Consider the following 22,609-nt stretch of genomic DNA (forward strand, 5'->3'; position numbering starts at 1 on the left):
GTCTCCCAGCTGTGTGCGTCACTCTTTAGTGTCCCCTGGTCTCCCAGCTGTGTGCGTCACTCTTTAGTGTCCCCTGGTCTCCCAGCTGTGTGCGTCACTCTTTAGTATCCCCTGGTCTCCCAGCTGTGTGCGTCACTCTTTAGTGTCCCCTGGTCTCCCAGCTGTGTGCGTCACTCTTTAGTGTCCCCTGTTCTCTCAGCTGTGAGCGTCACTCTTTAGTGTCCCCTGGTCTCCCAGCTGTGTGCGTCACTCTTTAGTGCCCCCTGGTCTCCCAGCTGTGTGCGTCACTCTATAGTGTCCCCTGGTCTCCATTGTGTTTTGAGCTTCTTCAGCGTTTTGTATTTGCAGCGTTTTGGTTTCTGCAGCTTTTAGTAAACGCTGTGCATGTTTCCTCAAGTTGCTGAATGAGTGTTATATGTGTGTGTGTGTGTGTGTGTGTGTATATATATATCAATATAAATACAAAAACTGGATTATATAGATCACTACTCTAACTCAATTTAGTCTGCAGAAGGTATATTGTTTCCATGTTTCTACAAAAGTCACAACAAGAGCAAAAGTGGTCCCAGGACAGATCCTTGTGGAACCCCATATTTAATGTAATATAATCTATGTAGTATCTCTCCAGTGACATGTCTCCATGCTTTAATGTTCAGAAAGCTCTTTATTCTTCTCATCCTGCCTGTGCTGCAGCACCTCTTTTCACCCTCAGTTGTGTTTACTAAATTCTGCATGTGTTGTTGCTGAAGATGTTTCTTCATGTGGAACATTTGGGGTTTTATTAGATCCGGGACTCGATTAAAAAAATTAATCTAATTAATTAGAGGCTTTGTAATTAATTAATCGAAATTAATCGCATTTTTAATCAAATATACATATTTGACCTGAGAACAGTGAGAAGCAGTTTTCACATGGATGTGACTCCAGGTGGTCGACAGTCGAGTGCAGTCCAGAGAGCCAGGGAGCTGGTTATTCTCTCAGACGTGGACTGACTTATCCTGGCCCTGAAACCAGTCGTCTGGTTGAGTGTGGGTTGGGTCAGGGTGTGGTTCCTTGCACTCGGAGTCGGGCTAACGTCCACGCTAGCTGCTACATGCTAGCTGCTACATGCTTTGCATTTAGGTGATACTTTAGGCTTGATGTGCTGCGGCTCTTATCGACGCTTCCATCCGTCCGTTTTTTAAAACAAAATGTCCCATCCACGGGGCCGACCAAAGCGTCTCATCAGCTTGTTCGTTCATGTTTGACTATTGTTCACCGTGGTTTGTTGTTGTTTGAAGTCCCATGCTGAAGTCATGAACGTTAGTTGGTGCTCCAGTATAATCGGTACGCCTGAAACTCATCCAGTGAGAAACGTTCCGCTGTGCAAAAATAAGTGCGATTAAAGTGCGATTAAAATGCGTTAATTTTTTTAACGCGTTAATTTTTGTGTAATTAATTAATCTTAATTAACGCGTTAAAGTCCCGGCCCTAGTTTTTATATCTGCATCCTTTCTGAAGCTGCAGCGTGTCTCCTGATGGGAGAGTTTTTTGAGGGGATTTTTCCCTTTAAAAGCTCAGAGTGACTTTTAAAATGAAGTGTATTAGAGAGAGAGAAAAAATAAGCTCTCAGGGTAATTTTGTAGATTGCAATTTACGATTAATAAATGCCCCATCATCCTTGGTAATTGGTTGCCATAGTAACAAGAAGCGGGAGACGGCTTTCACTTCCCCGCCGAGAAGCAACGGGTCAGTTAGTGCAAAAATAAAAGAGCATTTATTTTAATAAAAGCAGCTTTCCAGAAAGCATTACCTGCCGTTCACCATCAACGTCTGAACAACGCTCCATCACACAGCGCTGGAAGTGAACAATATAATGTGTTTGAGTAAAGTGCGGGTATGTGTGTGTGTGTGTGTGTGTGTGTGTGCAGGGTACAATAGGGGGGTGGGGGTAGTGTGTGTGTGTGTGTGTGTGTGTGTGTGTGTGTGTGTGTGTGTGTGTGTGTGTGGGTGTGTGTGTGTGTGTGTGTGTGTCTCTTCCGTGTGTGTGTGTCTCTTCTGTGTGTCTCTTGTGTGTGTGTGTGGAGGGTACAGTAGGGGGGTGGAGGTAGTGTGTGTGTGTGTGTGTGTGTGTGTGTGTGCGCGTGCGTGCGTGCGTGTGGTACAGTAGGGAGGTTGATGGTCATTTGTGTGTGTGGAATGTATAGTGGGGAGTAGGAGTGTAGTGTGTGTGTGTGTGTGTGTGTGTGTGTGTGTGTGTGTGTGTGTGTGTGTGTGTGTGTGTGGTTACCTGTCCCATGATGTCCCCCAGCAGAGTCCACACAGCCTGGCCCTCACTGCGCAGATCTCCGTTCACATTCAGCAGCTCCTCCAGAGACTCACACAGCTGCAGGGGGAACAACACACACACACATATTATAAATCATGAGTTTTTCTACGAAAGTCACAACAACAACAAAAAGTGGTCCCAGGACAGATCCTTGTGGAACTCCATATTTAATTTAATATTATCTAAACATAACACAAAAAGTAAGGAAATGTGTCTTTGGTTTATTATTGCTTTGTTGCAACAATGCTTCTTGATTTATCACGTTTTTCACGTTTGAAACCCACAGACTCAGCTCTGCTGCTCATCCCACACATGCTTGTTCCTCACAAATGTGGCACCATTTGAAAGGTAAACAAACAGGCTTTCCAACGGTATAAGATGTATTGCCAAGAAGCATCGTTAAAACAAAGAAATAATCTACCAAACACACATTTCCTTTCTTTTCGTGTTAAGTTTATGTATTTAGTGTCTCTACTGCAGTGCTTCTCAAAGTGTGGTCCGCGGACCACTGGTGGTCTGTGAGCACCCCCTAGTGGTCCGTGAGTATATTGGTAACATTTCACATTTGAAATAAATACATTTATTTCAGTTTTCTGCACTCTCGCGGGAATATCTCCGCAATGGAGCGAGGTTAAGTTTCACTTTTGATTGCATGATATAGCCCAGCACAACACCTTCGTCACACATGTTGCCACTTGTTTGTATCATTTTCAGGCGATTTGTAATCTGTTCTAGAAAAACGATGTGTTTTTTTATATTTGTGGAGTTAGGTGGTCCGTGTTTTTTTATTGGTTAAGTCCTTGGTATGAAAAAGTTTGAGAAACACTGGTCTACTGGGACATGTCTCCACGCTTTAATGTTCAAAAAGCTCTTTATTTTTCTCATACAGCCTGTGCTGCAGCACCTCTTTTCACCCTCCGTCTGAATTAAGGTCATAGATACGTAGATTGATGAACTTAAACTTACAGAAAACTTGTTTCCATACGCAGAGGAATGTAGAGTTGTATATAAGACCGTGAACACAACAGCAAGTAAGCCTAGCTGTATGCATTGTGATTCCTCGCTCTAACAATATGTTTTCTAAATGAGATCCACCACGAAGCGCTGGTTTCCCTTTGGCTATTTTTAGTACTGTTAATGTAAGTTTACAAGATGTGCTTCCCATCTGAACAGTGGAGGAACTAAAGCACATTCACTGCTGGTGTAATGAAGGGCAGGTAACCGTGAACAACGATCTGATAAGACGCTTCTCCCTGCTTTGGTTTGATTTGCTCACGGTCACGGAGCCGTGTTCGGAGTCAGTCTGTCTGTAACCCGGCTTTATAAATGCAGGTGAAACGATCAAATCCAAAGGTGTATTGTCATATGCACGTACGCTACAGCGTGACATTCTTCTGACCTGAGTCCTCCAACAACGCAACATATATAATGACAGTCTATATACACGTAAATATAATATATGTAAAAGAGCGGATTATGAAATTAAATAATGTACATTAAGACACATTTAAATACGGTTTATTGCTGTGATAACTATTTATATAAATAAGTAGATTGCAAGAAGACAAACAGATGTGTATCGGGCACTTTGCAGAGCTCGGGTGTTTAGCAGTCCGATGGCCTGAGCGATGAAACCGTCCCTGAGTCGGCGACACCGCGCAGTAATACAGCAGGTGAACCTTTGAACCCCCCGTGTTTAATGTGAACACTTCCTCTGGTCTGCAGAGTAAACCTTGTACTGGTTTCTGCCGCCATCCATCAGTCAGAGTCTCTCCTCTAATGGCGTTCCTCCGCTGGCATTTCCCCCCAAGGCCAAAGTCATGTGAGAGCAAGTGAGGCAGCGCAATTAGCAACACACACTCCATTAATAACGCTTAACACGCGCGGCAGAAGACTGAACGCAACATTAACCGTGGTGACTTTTACTCCGCCGCCGTTTCCCCGCTCGTGTTGACAGATGGAGGTCACATGTTGGATGAGAGGGACACACTGAGCGGCGCAGGTGACAAATGAAGTGAGGCTGCACAATTAATCAAAATTGTATTGGAATCTCAAAATGGACTCGTGTTATAATCAAATAACAGGGAGTACGATGTTCGTGAGGCTGAATATGTGTTTGAATAAAGGCATGCGAAATAGACTTTAAAGGTCCCTCATCATCCTCCTCTTCATCAACATATCACAGGGCTGAAGTGGAATAGTCCGTTTCTCTTAGGAGCCTTCCTGACCGAGTGAAAAGTCCCTCAGTGGCAGCCACGATAAGTGCCGTTCGAATTCTCTAGATGAAAGGAAAGGAGGTTTCAAGCTTCCTTTATAGCCTCCTTTAGCTTCGGAACCACTGGAGTGGCCTTTTATTGTGGCCAGCCTAAGGCACACCTGTGCAATAACCATGCTGTCTATTCAGCATCTTGATATGCCACACCTGAGAGGTGGGATGGATTATCTCGGCGAAGGAGAAGTGCTCACTATCACAGATTGTTTCAGATTTGTGAACAATATCTGAGAGAAATGGTTATTTTGTGTTTATAGAAAATGTTTTAGATCTTTGAGTTCCTCATGACAAATGGGAGCAAAAACAAAAGTGTTGCGTTTATATTTTTGTTCAGTGTATGAAATGTATATATTTATATTTCATTCTGTAACGGAGCAACCGTCACAAAACTAGGTAAGATATTAAAAAAAAAAATTGAGATTTAGATTTTTGGGGGATTTACATGTTCTTTTTAAATTACATTTAATTTGTGTTAAAATACTTGTTGGGGATTTCGATTAACATTTTCAATTTATAAATATTGTTTTCTTTCTATTGTCTATTGGATATTTTTTACTCCAGAACAATGAGCGTCAAACGGAGCGTCAGTCGGCAGAGACGGCTTTGTTTTTACGGGTCATTATTATGGGATGGATGTCCGGAGGCAGAGACTAGATGTATCCGTTTCTTAGAGGAGGGAAAGAAACCGTAACTCTGGATGTATTTGTTGTTCGAGGTCGCTATACGACTCGGCAACTTTAAGACATTCAAATGTTTTTCTCCTTATGTATATATTTATATTTCATTCTGTAACGGAGCAACCGTCACAAAACCAGGTAAGACATTCAGATGGTGATGACGGTGCGTATTCCAATGTGTGCACTGGTCGTCCTGAGTAAGGGTTCCTGAGCTTCCTCACCTTGTTGTACTCCACGTGCAGTTTCTCCTGCTCGCTCTCCAGCTTGTCTTTCAGGCTCTTCTGCTCCGAGATGTTGTCCTGGATCTGGATCATGCGCATGTTCCGCTCTGAATATCAATGCGACAAAAATCAATAACACGATCACAATCAGCGTACAGGAAAGCGCTCATGAGAGAGTGTACCGATGGCAGATAGGCTAACGGAGGAGGATCTCAAGGGCAGCGCCACGGCGTCATCACGGCCACTTATTGGGGGAGAGAACGACTTTATAGGACATACACACAATGACTAAAACACTCCGTAAAGAGTTAAAGACGTGCAGGGCAGAGATAACACTAAAAACTGTTGGTTACTTTTAGAATACCAGACCATATTCGCTCACTTGGCAGGAAAAGGGTTATTTTTATAAAACGTGAATCAGATAGATTGTACCTGGAAATACTAGCTCACTGTTCATGATCTCACTCCCAAAGTGTGAAGGGGGAATACAAAGTTGCAGGAATAAGTCAGGATTTCATCACTTCCTGTCCCCTAGTCTGGAGGTCAATGGTTTTCTGAATGTGTTTTTGGTTGTTATCCTGAAATAACACATTTTAACGTTTTGTTCTATCACATAAAATATGTCAGTAAATACCCCACTGGTGGATTTAAAAACAGCGGATGTTAACAAGTGTCTAAAATAGTCGACTAAATGTCATCATGCCCAACATTAGCCTCCTTTAGCTTAGCGGTGGTGACGTGAAGTCATGTGACCGTGCTGTAGTTCCTTTATAGCCCAACATTAGCCTCCTTTAGCTTAGCGGTGGTGACGTGAAGTCATGTGACCGTGCTGTAGTTCCTTTATAGCCCAACATTAGCCTCCTTTAGCTTAGCGGTGGTGACGTGAAGTCATGTGACCGTGCTGTAGTTCCTTTATAGCCCAACATTAGCCTCCTTTAGCTTAGCGGTGGTGACGTGAAGTCATGTGACCGTGCTGTAGTTCCTTTATAGCCCAACATTAGCCTCCTTTAGCTTAGCGGTGGTGACGTGAAGTCATGTGACCGTCCTTTATAGCCCTAATCTATGTCATAGGCGTTTGTTGGACACAGAGATTATTTTCTGCTATAATAAAAAATCAAAGAGAAATCCCATGCTGCCTTCAGGGTCCAACACAGAAAAACGACCCCCCTGTATCCCCCTGATGTTTCCTCACCCATGTAGTAGTTCACAAAGTCCGCAGTGAGCGCAGGTTGCTTGTGTTTCCTGCGGCCGTCCATGCTAGCGTTAGCATCCGACGTGTCCACGGGGAAGATGTCGGTGCTGATGCCCATAAGCTCCGCCTTCCTCATCAGTTTCCTGATGGCCGAGGCACTGGAGGTCAAAGGTCGCGGCAGCTTCTCTCGAGGAACCCAGGCCTGAGGACGGGTGTTTCTGGAGAGTTCTGCTTTGGCCCGATACTGCTGGAGGCGAGTGGTGATCCGGGCCTGGAAGACAGTTTTATAATATAATGAAATACAGTGCTTAGTATACTCAATTCTGATTGGTCAATTTTCCCAAAAATAAAAGTAAAATATTTTCTCAGAATTTTGACTTTTTTGTATCATAATGACGACATTTCCTAATTCTGGGATTAAAGTAATTATTTATTTTTTTCCCTAATCTGAGAATAATGTTAGAATTCTGAGATTGATATCTGTTCTGAATGCATTGATGTTACCTGAGCTTCAGGCGTGAGCTGCTTCTCTCTCTCCTGCAGAGACACTTTACAGTAAGACTGAAGCGCCAGATAGTTCTTCCTCTTCCACTTCCTGTCGAAGCGGTCTGCGTGCTGTTTGCAGTACGCGAAGAACGGATCAGCGATATCCTGAAGGAGCAAAAACACATACGAACATTAGTGATTACCAGAGGTGGGAAGTAGTGGAGTACAAATACTTTGTTACCGTACTTAAGTACATGTTTCTGGTATCAGTACTTTACTTTTTACTTTGACTTCTCACATGTTGAACTCAAATACCTGTACTTTCTACTTCTCTCATGTTGAACTCAAATACCTGTACTTTCTACTTCTTACATGTTGAACCCAAATACCTGTACTTTCTACTTCTTACATGTTGAACTCAAATACCTGTACTTTCTACTTCTTACATGTTGAACTCAAATACCTGTACTTTCTACTTCTTACATGTTGAACTCAAATACCTGTACTTTCTACTCCTTACATGTTGAACTCAAATACCTGTACTTTCTACTTCTCTCATGTTGAACTCAAATACCTGTACTTTCTACTTCTTACATGTTGAACTCAAATACCTGTACTTTCTACTTCTTACATGTTGAACTCAAATACCTGTACTTTCTACTTCTTACATGTTGAACTCAAATACCTGTACTTTCTACTTCTTACATGTTGAACTCAAATACCTGTACTTTCTACTCCTTACATGTTGAACTCAAATACCTGTACTTTCTACTTCTTACATGTTGAACTCAAATACCTGTACTTTCTACTTCTTACATGTTGAACTCAAATACCTGAACTTTCTACTTCTCTCATGTTGAACTCAAATACCTGTACTTTCTACTTCTCTCATGTTGAACTCAAATACCTGTACTTTCTACTTCTCTCATGTTGAACTCAAATACCTGTACTTTCTACTCCTTACATGTTGAACTCAAATACCTGTACTTTCTACTTCTCTCATGTTGAACTCAAATACCTGTACTTTCTACTCCTTACATGTTGAACTCAAATACCTGTACTTTCTACTTCTCTCATGTTGAACTCAAATACCTGTACTTTCTACTCCTTACATGTTGAACTCAAATACCTGTACTTTCTACTCCTTACATGTTGAACTCAAATACCTGAACTTTCTACTACTCACACGTTGAACTCAAATACCTGTACTTTCTACTTCTCACATGTTGAACTCAAATACCTGTACTTTCTACTTCACACATGTTGAACTCAAATACCTGTACTTTCTACTTCTCTCATGTTGAACTCAAATACCTGTACTTTCTACTTATTACATGTTGAACTCAAATACCTGTACTTTCTACTCCTTACATGTTGAACTCAAATACCTGTACTTTCTACTTCTTACATGTTGAACCCAAATACCTGTACTTTCTACTTCTCACATGTTGAACTCAAATACCTGTACTTTCTACTTCTCTCATGTTGAACTCAAATACCTGTACTTTCTACTTCTCTCATGTTGAACTCAAATACCTGTACTTTCTACTTCTCTCATGTTGAACTCAAATACCTGTACTTTCTACTTCTCTCATGTTGAACTCAAATACCTGTACTTTCTACTTCTTACATGTTGAACTCAATGTGTGTACTTCTACTATCTCTGGTGATTACAGCTTTTACTAAAGACACTTTATCACACAGTCATCTCTGTTCAAGTCTCTCATCGTGTAGCAGCTTCAGTGTCGATGTGTCAATGAGAAACTGAAGTCCTCCTCCAGCAGAGCAACATGAATATATGTAGGACATAAAACAAATAAAACTGGTCAAATAGTGCAAGAGAATGTTTTTAGATGTGCAAGTTAATACAAATAAAGTCGCAGGAGGAAAATACGAAAAGCAGAAGCAATTATTCTGGAGAAACGTTTGAACTTAAAAGCGGCCCGGTCATGCTTTGTGCCCCTGTAACGCAGAGCTTGGACCCCCCTGTGCCCCCGCCCCCAGAAGAATACATCTATGATAATGCAGTGCTGTAACCCGGGCCACAGTTAACAGATTCTTCTTTCAGTCATCTCATTTAATACATTGAAACTACCAAGTGTTCTAAAGGTTTCTGTGCATGTAAACGGTCTGCAAAGGCTAAAATGCCCGTGTTCCCTCCAGATGTTATGGCCATGGCACCTAGACTTATTTTGTGTTTCCCCCCTGTGCAGGTAGCAGCGCTCACCTCCTCTGCAGCAGCCTCAGACAGGAGCCCCTCCCTCTGAGCACAGGTGACGTGGAAATAGGAGCGGCACATCCCGGCGTCGCAGCTGATGCAGACCCCGGTGCGGGAGAAACGAGCGTCCTCACAGAAACTGCATTCCTACAAGAACCACAAGGAGGAGGTCAACACTGCTCCTCTCAGACTTACGTATATATTATATCCTGCTTTATATCTCGTCACTGTACATTTGTAATTCAAAAAGTATATTTTCTACTTTTTTTAAATGCCATTTTATTTCTATTGAGATGTCTTTGAGATGTTGGAATATTTATTTGTTGTCTTTTAATTGTTTTTATACAATGCCTTGTCTTTTTATGATGCTGCAAATTGGGATCAATAAAGTACTTCTTATCTTCTCTTATACCAAGACCCTTCTTTATTCATAGCCCAGGAGAGTGGTGAGGGGATAGGAGCCACAGCATTTCAGAATTCTGACTTTTTTTATTTATCATGAGGCAATTGAATAATTCTGGGATTTAAATCAGAGAAAAAAATCTCAATTCTGAGAAAAAAAAAAATCTGAAAATCTGAGAATAACGTTAGAATTCTGTGTTCAGAAGAAAAAATATGTACATTTTTCTCAGAATTCAGATTTTTTTTATCAAAATCAGGACATTTTAAAATCTAGGATTAAAGTCTGAGAAAGAAAATCTGAATTTTGAGATTTTTTTTTTCTTTTTATGAAAATCAGAGAAAAGTCAGAATTCTGTGATTGTTTCTCAGAATATTGGATTTAATCTAAAAAAAATAAATAATATTTTCTCTCGTCTTTTTGCCAGGTTGCTGCTGCAAAGCAAAATAATTCCAAATTGGGATCAATAAAGCACTTCTGATCTTCTCTTATACCAAGACGGAGTATGGTTATGGGAAAGGGGCATTTCAGAATTCTGACTTTGTCATCATGAAGCGATTCTTGGATTTAAATCCAAGAAAATAATCTTGAATTCTGAAATATATTTTTTAATCTGAGAATAAAGTTAGAATTCTGAGATTTTCTGGGAAAAACAAGAAGCACTTTGTTCAGAATGAGGACATTTCAGAATTCTTGGATTAAAATCAGAGAAAAACAAATCTGAGGTTTTTTTCTTTTTTTTGAAAATAGTCAGAATTCTGAGAGTATAATTCTTTTTCACAGAATTCTGACTTTGTATCCTAATGATCACATTTAATAATTATTGGATTAAAGTCAGAAAACGGAAATCTGAATTCGGATATTTTTTTTTTTTTTTTTTAAATCTGAGAATTTTCAGAATTCGGAGATTTTCAGAAAAAAAGTAGAATCTTTTCTCAGAATTTTGAATCTCATTTCAAGACTCCGCAAAAAAATAAAAATCACTTATTGTCAGATCTATAAAGCACGTGTTGCCATAACTCTCTCGTACAGGAAGGATCAATCCTAATCAATACTTTGGACCAAACACTAACAGCTTCCCAGAAGGTCTTGAGCAGAGACTGGAAATGAACTCGTGTTTTACCACCAGGTAGAAACAGAACTTGCCTTAGCTCCATATTTTGAATAATTCATCTCTGTGAGAGTCACCGGTCGCAGTTTATCGATGTCTCCGAACGCCACTCCGGGAACGTAGAGCGCACAAACCACATGCACCCATCTGTGAGTGAAGAGAAATAACATTAGTTTGAAAAGCCTGTCCTGAAAGTATTTAAAAAAAGGTGACATTCAGAACGTGTCGGCGCTCGGTCAGTGATTTCAGGAGAAGCCATTAACTTGATTAAAATCTGTAGGCGGTGTTTATTTCTGCATTTAGCGTGCGTGCAGACAATAAGAAAACTTCATATCGAGAAGCTGCAGAGAGTTGCTGAGACACTTGAAAAAGAAAAATGGATTCATAGATTCATGCAGCTCCAGACTGCAGCTCCACTTTGGTGTGACACAATTTCAAATGCGGACTTTAGGGAAGAGAATCCGGAGTCCAATATAAAGATATCCATCTCCAGCGAGCAGCCGCTTCACACTTTAATTTGCTGTGTTTTTCATGCTCTAGTGAAGTAGTAAATTCGGGTGCAGCCTGGCTGAGGAGCACTATCAGCGATAACGTGGCTGAAGTCTCCACGCTTCACATAGCACCCTCTCTTCTCTCCCCCTCCATCTCTTCTCTCTTCTCTCCCCCTCTATCTCTGCTCTCCCTCCATCCTCTCCTCTCTGCCAGCTCTCTCTCTTTAATCCAACTTCCCTTTCTCTACTCTTCTGAGTGTGTGTACCATTTACAATGCACAAAGTATTGCCTTCAGCATTTCAACCAGCTGAGGTCATTGGGCGGGATAGAAAGGATGACGTATTGCTGTGCTGGTCCCTGAAGGCATCATCTACCCTGGTCCAATGGGATCTCTCCATGTGATTTTAGATTATTGCAGAAAATAATCTCCAACCAACGTTTATGATTCTTACACGTTTAGTTCATCAGAATAATCTCCACATATTAACACCACTTCATGATTTCTGAAGTAAAAAGCTAATGTTGGGCTATAAAGGAACTACAGCACGGCCACATGACTTCACGTCACCACCGCTAAGCTAAAGGTGGCTAATGTTGGGCTATAAAGGAACTACAGCACGGCCACATGACTTCACGTCACCACCGCTAAGCTAAAGGTGGCTAATGTTGGGCTATAAAGGAACTACAGCACGGTCACATGACTTCACGTCACCACCACTAAGCTAAAGGTGGCTAATGTTGGGCTATAAAGGAACTACAGCACGGTCACATGACTTCACGTCACCACCGCTAAGCTAAAGGAGGCTCATGTTGGGCTATAAAGGAACTACAGCACGGTCACATGACTTCACTTCACCACCGCTAAGCTAAAGGTGGCTAATGTTGGGCTATAAAGGAACTACAGCACGGTCACATGACTTCACGTCACCACCGCTAAGCTAAAGGTGGCTAATGTTGGGCTATAAAGGAACTACAGCATGGTCACATGACTTCACGTCACCACCGCTAAGCTAAAGGTGGCTAATGTTGGCTATAAAGGAACTACAGCATGGTCACATGACTTCACGTCACCACCGCTAAGCTAAAGGCGGCTAATGTTGGGCTATAAAGGAACTACAGCACGGTTACATGACTTCACGTCACCACCGCTAAGCTAAAGGAGGCTAATGTTGGGCTATGAAGGAACTACAGCACGGTCACATGACTTCACCTCACCACCGCTAAGCTAAAGGCGGCTAATGTTGGCTATAAAGGAACTACAGCATGGTCACATGACTTCACGTCACCACCGCTAAGCTAAAGGCGGCTAATGTTGGCTATAAAGGAACTACAGCATGGTCACATGACTTCACGTCACCACCACTAAGCTAAAGGTGGCTAATGTTGGCTATAAAGGAACTACAGCATGGTCACATGACTTCACGTCACCACCGCTAAGCTAAAGGAGGCTAATGTTGGGCTATGAAGGAACTACAGCACGGTCACATGACTTCACTTCACCACCGCTAAGCTAAAGGCGGCTAATGTTGGCTATAAAGGAACTACAGCATGGTCACATGACTTCACGTCACCACCGCTAAGCTAAAGGCGGCTAATGTTGGCTATAAAGGAACTACAGCATGGCCACATGACTTCACGTCACCACCGCTAAGCTAAAGGTGGCTAATGTTGGCTATAAAGGAACTACAGCACGGTCACATGACTTCACCTCACCACCGCTAAGCTAAAGGTGGCTAATGTTGGGCTATAAAGGAACTACAGCACGGTCACATGACTTCACCTCACCACCGCTAAGCTAAAGGCGGCTAATGTTGGGCTATAAAGGAACTACAGCACGGTCACATGACTTCACGTCACCACCGCTAAGCTAAAGGAGGCTAATGTTGGGCTATAAAGGAACTACAGCACGGTCACATGACTTCACCACTGCTAAGCTAAAGGAGGCTAATGTCCATGTTGTTTTGGATCTCACCTCCCAGCGTCCGTCTCTTTGAAGATGCCGTCTTGATTCGGGCAGAGTTCACAGCTCGGAGTGACTCCGTTCTTACAGGCGTCGCAGAACCACGGCTCCGTCGAGTTCTCCGACGCTGAGCTCATGATGGAGTCGCTCTCTCCGTCCACACCGTAACATCCTGAAAACACAGAAAGGGATCGTCACATTTAAGTTATTGGCAATTACCGCAGTGAGTATGAAGTTATAGAGAACAGAACTGTCCAAAATGTCCAAATCTGCCAAAATAGGAATTCAGATCATAAGAATAAAAGTGCCGTAGAATGAAATGACGTATGAAACCCATTTAACGTGGAAGAACAATACGTCCTACAGTCATATCTTTCTATTTAATCATTTCCCTATTCTGGAAACATCTGAGGAGCATCTGCAGTCCTGACTGATGTTATTCGTCTCTTGGAAGACGTGAATCCATCCGTCATCAGCCCTGAACGCGGGGAGATAACTGAATGCTCTAAGGTTTGTTTGCCCTTCACTGCCAGGAGAAGGAACAACACAAAGCACAGAGACGGTGGAAATACTCTCCGTTGGACAGATATTTATTTGTGGCTGGACTTCTAGACCTTTGTGGTAAAAACCTAAAGGACAAAAGAGTTATTCTTGGCCAACATTGAAGGACAAAGCTGTAAGAAATCAGCATAGGGAGACGGAAAGCTTCACCCTACCGTATATCCTCTCTTCATATAATCAAATTGCCGTAAGCAACATTTAGTAAATGCTAAATATGTAAAATGTCTATTGTTTATGTTCCCTTGCATTTACAGGCCAGGTGACACTCGTGCTTTTAATCTTCCTCGAGTGTTGTATCGTTTGTGCGTCATGTAGGAGAGTTCCTCAGTCGGTGGCTTCTGATCTGGTTTCAGTGTCTCGTGTTTTTGTTTCATGTCCCGTCTGTTTTTTACAGTTGTTGATGTTCAGCACTTTGTTCAACTGTTGTTTTTAAATGTGCTATAGAAATAAAACGGATTGGATTCTGAGTTTCGTTTTTAGACCGGGACTTTGCTGCTCATCATCACAAGACGATTACGTTCCCTACTGGGCTAGGGGAGCCAAGGGGGAGCAACACAAACCAGAGTGGAATTGGTAAAAGTTATAAGTGGTTTTATTATAACTATCAGTTGTGAAACTCAATAATAAGGCATAGGCTTGGCACAAACAAAGGGCCACATACTGTTGCCTAATAGTCAACAAAAAGAGAACTCCACAAGAGCGTTAAATAGGTAGTACACGTCAGAGAACAATACACACAAGGAAAACAAAACCTCACTTCCAAAGTGGTATAAATAAAGAAAAGGGCTGTGCAAAGATACAGCTGCTGGTAATCAACAGGCGCTAACCGCTAAGCTAACCTGGATTCTACTCACACAATTGATACTAGGGATGCCAGTGATTATTCGATTATTCGTTACAGTCATCGAATATTATTTTTAAAAATCGATTTTATTTATATATTTTTTTATTATTATTTATGTATTTTTAAATAAATAAATAAACATTGATTGATTGATAAACTTGGAGGAAGCCTGCGTGCAGAGCAGACTGCTGCTGCAGCATCTACACGCCGACCCCGCCCCTCTAAATAAATATTATTATCGATATAGTTAGATTCCACCTTCATGATTATGAATCTGTGAATTGTTTTCTAACACGACCCTTTTATTTATATTAGGTCTTTGCATAAATTAGGGCGTGGCCACGTTGATGGACACGTACATACCTCACTGTCAGCTAACGGCAACTTGTCCACTCTGCTAGGCTACAACCATAGAGGCTACAACGTTAGTTAGTCATAGTACTGTCCTTGACCCTTTAGCTTTAGTCGTGTTCGTGGTGATTGTGCCTTTTAGGGAATATTGTTACAAATACCAGACAATTAAAATGTCGTGCTGTGCGCTTGAATGCACTAACAGAACTTCCAAGAAGTCTAAAATGATAATATTATACATGTTAACCCCGTTCGCAGGTGTTTGTGTGCTTGGTAGCTTAGCTTGTTACGTATTAGCCAGCTAAGGACGTAACCCTGTATGCATATACATTTTAGTTTATGATTCAGCCTTGGGTAAGACTTGTATAGTCTATGGCTATGACGCCCATAATGCTAAACGGGAGCAAATGTTAATAGGGGACCCGATTATCCCAGTGGTGGCCGCCGGAGCTAACGGAGCCGCAGGGGGCTAGCTCCAGCCGGCGTCCCGGAGCTACCCCGCTGCGGCTCCGTTAGGTCCGGGCGGTGGAGTCCGTCTTTTCTCAACGTGTGAATGACGAGCATTAAGAGTAACAAAATATAGCTAATTCTCTTGCAGGTTGTCTCGTTTGATGAATGTAACGTTTATATAGGGGAACTACACTGTTAGCAGTAACTTGGTATGCATGTATTCCATGTTAGCTTAGCTTCTTAGCCTGAGCTAGCTCGGTTTACTTCCAGTTCGGAGGTAGCAGGTCCCGCCTCTTTGCCCTTATTTGGAGCAGGTGGGATTAGACTCTGACGTTGCTGTCGAGCCGTTACGGCCCGTCCACACAGCGGCGTGCGTTGACGCTTGCCGGCGGGCGTGTCTGACGCTCGACCAACAACCAATCACATGAATCTCCCGCCCCTGACACACAAGCAGCGGTTTGATTGGCTAGAGCTTGTACTGGCATATGATTCGATCGGCTGACGCTTCTGCCGAGGCGTCAAAAGTTGAACATTACTCAACTTTTGCAGCGAGCCACGCCAGCAAAGCTCCACGTCGCTTCCCCGTTAGTGGCCGACTCCGCCCACTAAGGGCTTCACGGCAACTCTACAGAATCCTATGGGTGACGTCACGGAAACTACGTCCATTTATAAATACAGTCTATGTTCCCACAATGCAGTTCGGCGAAAAGTGAGGCAAAGTGACGTCACCCCATTCAAAGTGAATGGGCAGAAGCGTTGGAAGATTTTAACGCTGCTGTGTGGACGGGCCGTTAGACGACAGACAAACTGAACCAACAGCAATATTCAGACAGGATGTTGAAGACATGAAGTAAAGGGCGGTGGTTTTTCCATAGGATCATCAAAGTGATCGGACAGAACATCGATGGCTCACAATTTGGCAGCAGTCTCCTACGATTCATTTTCAAAAGATATTCGACAGCTTTATTTTCTTATTTGACTACTTCTACTAGTGCAATAATCAAATCCTAGTAAGCACAACGTTTGATAAATAAGACATTGGTTCTATTATCTGAATGAAGTGTTGGGGTCTTTGCAGAAATGTCCTGACCTTTAAATGATAAAGAATATCCCGGCCTGAAATCAATATTCTGCGTTTGCACAAACTAATGGACACAGCACCTATGTGTCCATTAGTCTCGTCTCAATATGGAGCAGTTCATAACTAAATGTGTTCAAATAAGAGTTTCTGTGAGTTTGACTAGAACCGGAAATATCTTCAGAGGTGTAAAGCTCATGTCGTCTGGTAAAGACAAATAGCTGAAAGCTCAATACAAAGCGCACAGAAGACGATTCGTGCGTTGAGTTTTTTGGAGATCCGACCAGAAAATACATATTTTTGGAGTTCTGAGGAAAAAAAATCAGAAATCTCAACATTTACTTTTTCTCTGAATTTAGATTTCTCTTTTGTTAATTTGCACTTTTTTCCAAATGTTCACTTTGTCAACAGAATTAGTTTTTTTCTGAAATTCAGCATTTTTTTTTTTTGACTTTCTTTTAAACCAGAATCAAATGTTTTCCTTTTTCCGGGTGTTTCTTAATTCTCACTTTTTCCACATCATTTCGAGTTTTTTCCGATTTAAATTTTTCAAGAATTTAATTTGTTTTATGAATATTTACTTTATTTCCCCTGAATTTTTTCGTTTCCCCCGGATGTTGATACGTGTGGAAGCCCGTTAAATTTAAATCTCTGCGGTCATCTTGTCTGCTAAAAAATGCATTTGCTGAAAGCACAATTTTAAATAATCTATAATCTCAGAATATGTTCCCTTTTGTCCGGTAGATTGAAATCATACCGATCACGTTGACAAAACGCTGCTTAAAACATCATTTAGAATAAAGTATCCGGGCCTATAATTAATATTCTACAGAGTGAACACAACATATTCCTTTGGCACAGATCCTCTTAAATAAATGTTCACATGAGAATTAGGATTCAAAAGACATCAAAATAAGCCTGTTTTTAAAAGGACGTGACCAGTTGGCCATACGGTGAATGAATGTTATGTGTAGTGTAATGAGCATTATAATGAAAATACTGATGTAAAATAGTAATCCCATTATCAATCAATAAAACCTAATGTTGTTATTTTCTCCACACGGTGCTTTTCTAACTCCAGGAACGTGTATACAAATATAGACCTGGTTGTGCGGTCTCAAGCTGTCAATCTTCTGCAGCACAAATTGAACATTAGATAAAAAAATGTAGCCCCAGAGAAGCAAGACGAAGCCAAGCGGGAGAATTGTAATGTTGTCCTCTTAATTTCCTGAGGTTGCCTAAACAATTACTTGGCTGATGTGGTTTCTATGGCAGCTATTACACCAGCGAACGTGCTCCTTGCTACCAATGAGGGCAGCAATCAGTGCTCTGCCTCGCTGGGGAGATAACACTCTAACTCTAATTCAGTCACCCAGCCTTCAGGCTTTTTGAGCTATGGGAGAGACTCGCAAATCAAGAAGCAAAATGTTCTGCATGCTGGGGAGGCAGGCGGCCGTGGAAAGCAAACACTGGGGCAGATGGGAGTGTTTACTCAGCTCCACTTTGTTTGGTGGCTCTTTTTCTGCGTCGAGTCTGTTCTTCTGAGGCTTTTCCACAAGCCACTGGTTTCTTCTTGAGATCAACTCAAAAGGCAGAATCCACCAATCAAGGTCCTAATTATTCCACTGGGGCCATTAAGTCGCAGCTGGACATTGTCGTGACCTTCAAAAAACAGAATTGGAGTCTAACGACCCGAGGTTTGGACATTAAGGCCGCACGATGAACCGAATGGTGCGATATCAAAATCCCAGTAAGCAGTAAATAAAAACATGTAGAAATGTCTCTATAGTATATTGATTCTGTTTCCGTTTGTAGGCCGGGACTCTGCTCCTCTTCATCCCACAACAAGGTACACCGACAGCTTGACCTTCTTATTTGACTGCTTCTACGTACTAGTGCAATAATCAAATCCTAGTAAGCACAACATTTGATAAATAAAACACATGTTCTATTATCTGAACGAAATGTTCTTGTCTGAAGGTTTTTAAAGTGCTATATAAATAAAGTTGGATTGGATTGGATTTGCAGAAAGGTCCTGACCTTTAAATGATTAAGAATATCCCGGCCGAAAATCAATATTCTGTGTTTGCACGATGGGTCTTCTCTCATCTCCATTCAATAACTGGAACATTGACAGCTTGATTTTAATATTTTTAATAACAGGACTCCCTGGAAGAAGAGATCTTGTATCTCAATGGGACATTCCTGGATAAATAAAGGATAAATAAAAATAAATAAAAAAATAAAAACATTCGACTTCTTGCACGCTTGATGCTGGAGACCACGGTGGCACAATGTGTCGCAGTTTTTGCGAAATTGCAGCATAGATTATTGCAATATCAAAAATCACAGTAAGCTCGATATTTGAAAATGCAAAATATGCAACAATATCTGAATAAAGTATTGAGCTGCGAAGACGAACGGCATTCTGACGACTTAATGAAAAATCCTTGTTGTTCCGGATAGATTTTGAAATTGCAATATCTGTCAATATTATCACAATTAGTTTTTTACAGCGCTTTTCAAAATGCCCATTCTCCTTGAGATCAACTCAAAGACAGAATCAGCCTTTCATGTTTTCCACTGTGGCAATTCATTCTCATCTTAGTACGATAGGACAATACTCTAAGGGTCAGGTGAAGTCTGAAATGCTCCTCTTGCATCACTGCGGCGACATCAACAGACACATATCAAGAGAAACTAACATTGAACATGACGGCAGGACCAGTGAGAGAAGCTGCTCTGAGAGCCTTCAGCGTGCTTTTGGTCAGAATCAGAATCCGGTTTATCACCAGGTCGGTCGACTCGTACGAGGAATTTGACTTCGAGTCGTGGTGCAAACATAAAAGTAAAACACAGAAAGAGAACTATTTGAAGGACACTATAATAACATAAATCAAATGAAGCAGTATTTATATATGTCGCTCTAATGTGTCGGAGTGATACATTGAAATAGAACGGAATAACATGTTAAATATAAAATATGTGAAGACCAGATATTGGGATTGAGCTCGTTATGATCTGGGGGCTCTGAACATTTGCTGTGACCTTCAGAAACTACCGAAACATTACCCCTGCCTCCCTCTCCTCCCCGTCAGAGGCAGGAAAGCGGCCAAAGCTCCATTATTGCTCCACTCAACGTTTATTTTCCTACAGTAAAGGTATTACTGTGATACCTCTGGCAACAGTTGAGCGCTTCATCTCCTCTGATTGGGCTTTGAACCGCGTTAACTGGTTTGAGAACGACCACCATGCTGTTTAACCGCCTTACGGCTGAACCGTGGCACAAATCTCCGGTGTTCCCTTTGAACCCAGATACAAAGCTCAGACCGTTAAGCCACGGGTTGCTGGCTAATATGAGCTAAGCTGACAAAAAGTGATGACTACTGGATATCTTCATAATCCCTGGAGGAAAGATTATCCTTGTCAGAAATGACGAGCTTGGCAGGAAATACCGAAAAAAAGAAGATGAGGCAAAGGTAGAGTTGACTGAACCGAGAGAAGTTCTTTTTACTGTATTGAGGTTTAATAGAAAGACGCTTGGCTTCCACAAAGGCTGAATGGACTGCGTTTATTTTGTGCTTTTCTTTACTACCCCTCAAAGGGCTTTTAAATATGCCAGCATTCACGTGTTCATACAGAGGAAGTATGACCTATAATAGTGTTGCGCAGAGATGATGTATTTTTGTAGACCGACCCGAAAGTGAGTGTCGTTAAAGGGTTCCCTCGAGAAACGGGATGTTTCCATTGGATTGCTAACTAACTAACTATGTATATTCTATTCGACGTGTATTTACTTGCACTATTATCCGTTTTATTGTGTTGCTCTGTTGGAGGTAGTGTTGCACGGTGTACCGATACTTGAAAGGTACCGCGATACCCTGCCGTTTAAAACGTTACGATTCCTCCGTTTCATTAGTATCGGGAGGGGGTCGTGTGCAGCAGCAGTCTGCTCTGCTCGCAGGCTTCCTCCAAGTTTACAGTAAAACAAACTGGTGGTGTGACTAATGGCCATTTACAATTATTAATACTATTATTAGCATTAGTCTATTTTGGTTGAAACTAAGCCAGAAAACAAAAAAATACATAAATAAAATCGATTTTTCAAAATAATATTCGATTATGGAGACTGTAACGAATATTCGAATAATCACTGGCATCCCTGGTATCGTGACAACACTAGTTGGAGGAGCCTCAGATTGCCATTCTCATATCTGCACTGCAGCTCTGTGCAAAGGACAATAAAAGCCTTGAACCTTGAACACGTTCAAAAAACCTTTGAGAAGAAGGAACCAGAAGTGGTCCATTCACTCTTTGTCCCCGTAAGACACTTAGGGTTAAGGATCTTGTTCAAGTACATCGAATATGTATTGTATAATTTAGTTATATTTGGTTACTGTACTCCGGGTCAGATCACTGCTGCAGGTTTATCGGTCCTTTCAGCTGCAATAGATTGAGTCTCTTGACTTCTTTCCTCTTACATTTAGATTTGCTCATTTCTCACCAAAAGGGGATTAAAATGTGGACAATCGAGCGATGCACGGCTGGGATCAAACCCCCAAAGCCGCTAGACGACCGTGCCTCACAGACGAACTGAACTAACAGCACTATTAAAACAGGAGTGTATGAAGACGTATAGTAAAGGGCGGTTGTTCATCCATAGGATCATCAAAGTGATAAATGAACATCTGACAGAACATCGATGGCTCACAATTTGGCAGCAGTCTCCTACGATTCATTTTCAAAAGATATCTATAAACCGGAGCAATAACAAGGTGTTTCCATTTCCATGCCTAGATACTCCTAACCCTGAGGGACGGTCGGAGCAACGTGTTCGACACGCTCTCCACCACTATCATCATTAAACACTAAATGATGGAATATCTTTCATCCTCGCCTCCTTTCTGAAGCTGGCAACACAACTCATCATAAGACACATCATGTTGGGTTTTCCACTCATTAGCCAACCATCTGTACGTCTATATTTACAGCAGAGCCGGAGTGATTGGAGGAGTGCCAGACGGCAGCCGTGTTGTTAATTGATGGATGAAAGAAATCCCCCGGATCCTGATTTTAAATGTAAAGCTTTGAGGTTATTCTAAAGACCTCTGTGATGGTAGACCGACGCTGAATACGGTACGTTTTAAAAGAGGCCCGAGGGACACAGAAAAGTTAGTAAAGACAGACTTTTCTTACGATTGAACTGAACAGAAAAGGGACCGGTATAAGCACTCGGCACATATGGGCTAGTGACTACATTAACAGCTCAATTTGAGGATAAAACTTAGTACAGTAACAAAGTATTTCTACTCGGATGCTTCCCACCTCTGTGCTTGGGGATAATCAAAAGGCAGACCGGTAGGAAAGCAGGACTCCTGAGCTCTCCGTGGAGAATCTTTCCCTGTGGAGAATCTTTCTTTATGGACTCGCTGCCGTTTGATCCCTCACCCCTGGTTCGTGAGCGTTTCATGTCGGCCTCTCCTCGTCTGAGAGGGAGAGGCCGAGTCCGGACGGTAATAGAACAAAGAGAAGACGTGAAGAAGAGCAGAGAGACGGATACTGACAGCTCCTCTCCCACCTCCACTCAGAGTTATTCCGTCTCCCCTCGTCTTCACCTCCAACAAGAGGCTGTGTGATCTCTACAATGAGCTGCCGTGTTATGAGACGCCTTTTAGCAGGGTGGGATGTCTCCGGAAATACAGACATCGCTACAGACGTCCCGAGCAATACAGATACGAATGATAAATCCAATATGAACGTCTCTAGTTAGACAGTCCCTAGCAATACAGATACAGACGTCTCTAGAAATACTGACGTCTCTAGAAATACTGACGTCTGCAGAAATACAAATACTGACGTCTCTAGAAATACTGACGTCTGCAGAAATACAAATACCGACGTCCCTAGAAATACTGACGTCTCCAGAAATACAAATACTGACGTCTCCAGAAATACAAATACTGACGTCTCTAGAAATACTGACTTCCC

The 22,609-nt window shown here is 41.9% G+C and overlaps 1 pseudogene; it reads right to left on the reverse strand.

The window, feature by feature from the left end:
• The window catches only part of LOC117443645 (PHD finger protein 14-like), a 36,261-nt pseudogene extending 13,934 nt beyond the window's left edge, over nucleotides 1-22,327 (reverse strand).
• Between the last annotated feature and the right edge of the window lie 282 nt (nucleotides 22,328-22,609).

This window comes from Pseudochaenichthys georgianus, unplaced genomic scaffold (assembly GCF_902827115.2).
Source record: "Pseudochaenichthys georgianus unplaced genomic scaffold, fPseGeo1.2 scaffold_650_arrow_ctg1, whole genome shotgun sequence".
Lineage (NCBI taxonomy): Eukaryota > Metazoa > Chordata > Actinopteri > Perciformes > Channichthyidae > Pseudochaenichthys > Pseudochaenichthys georgianus.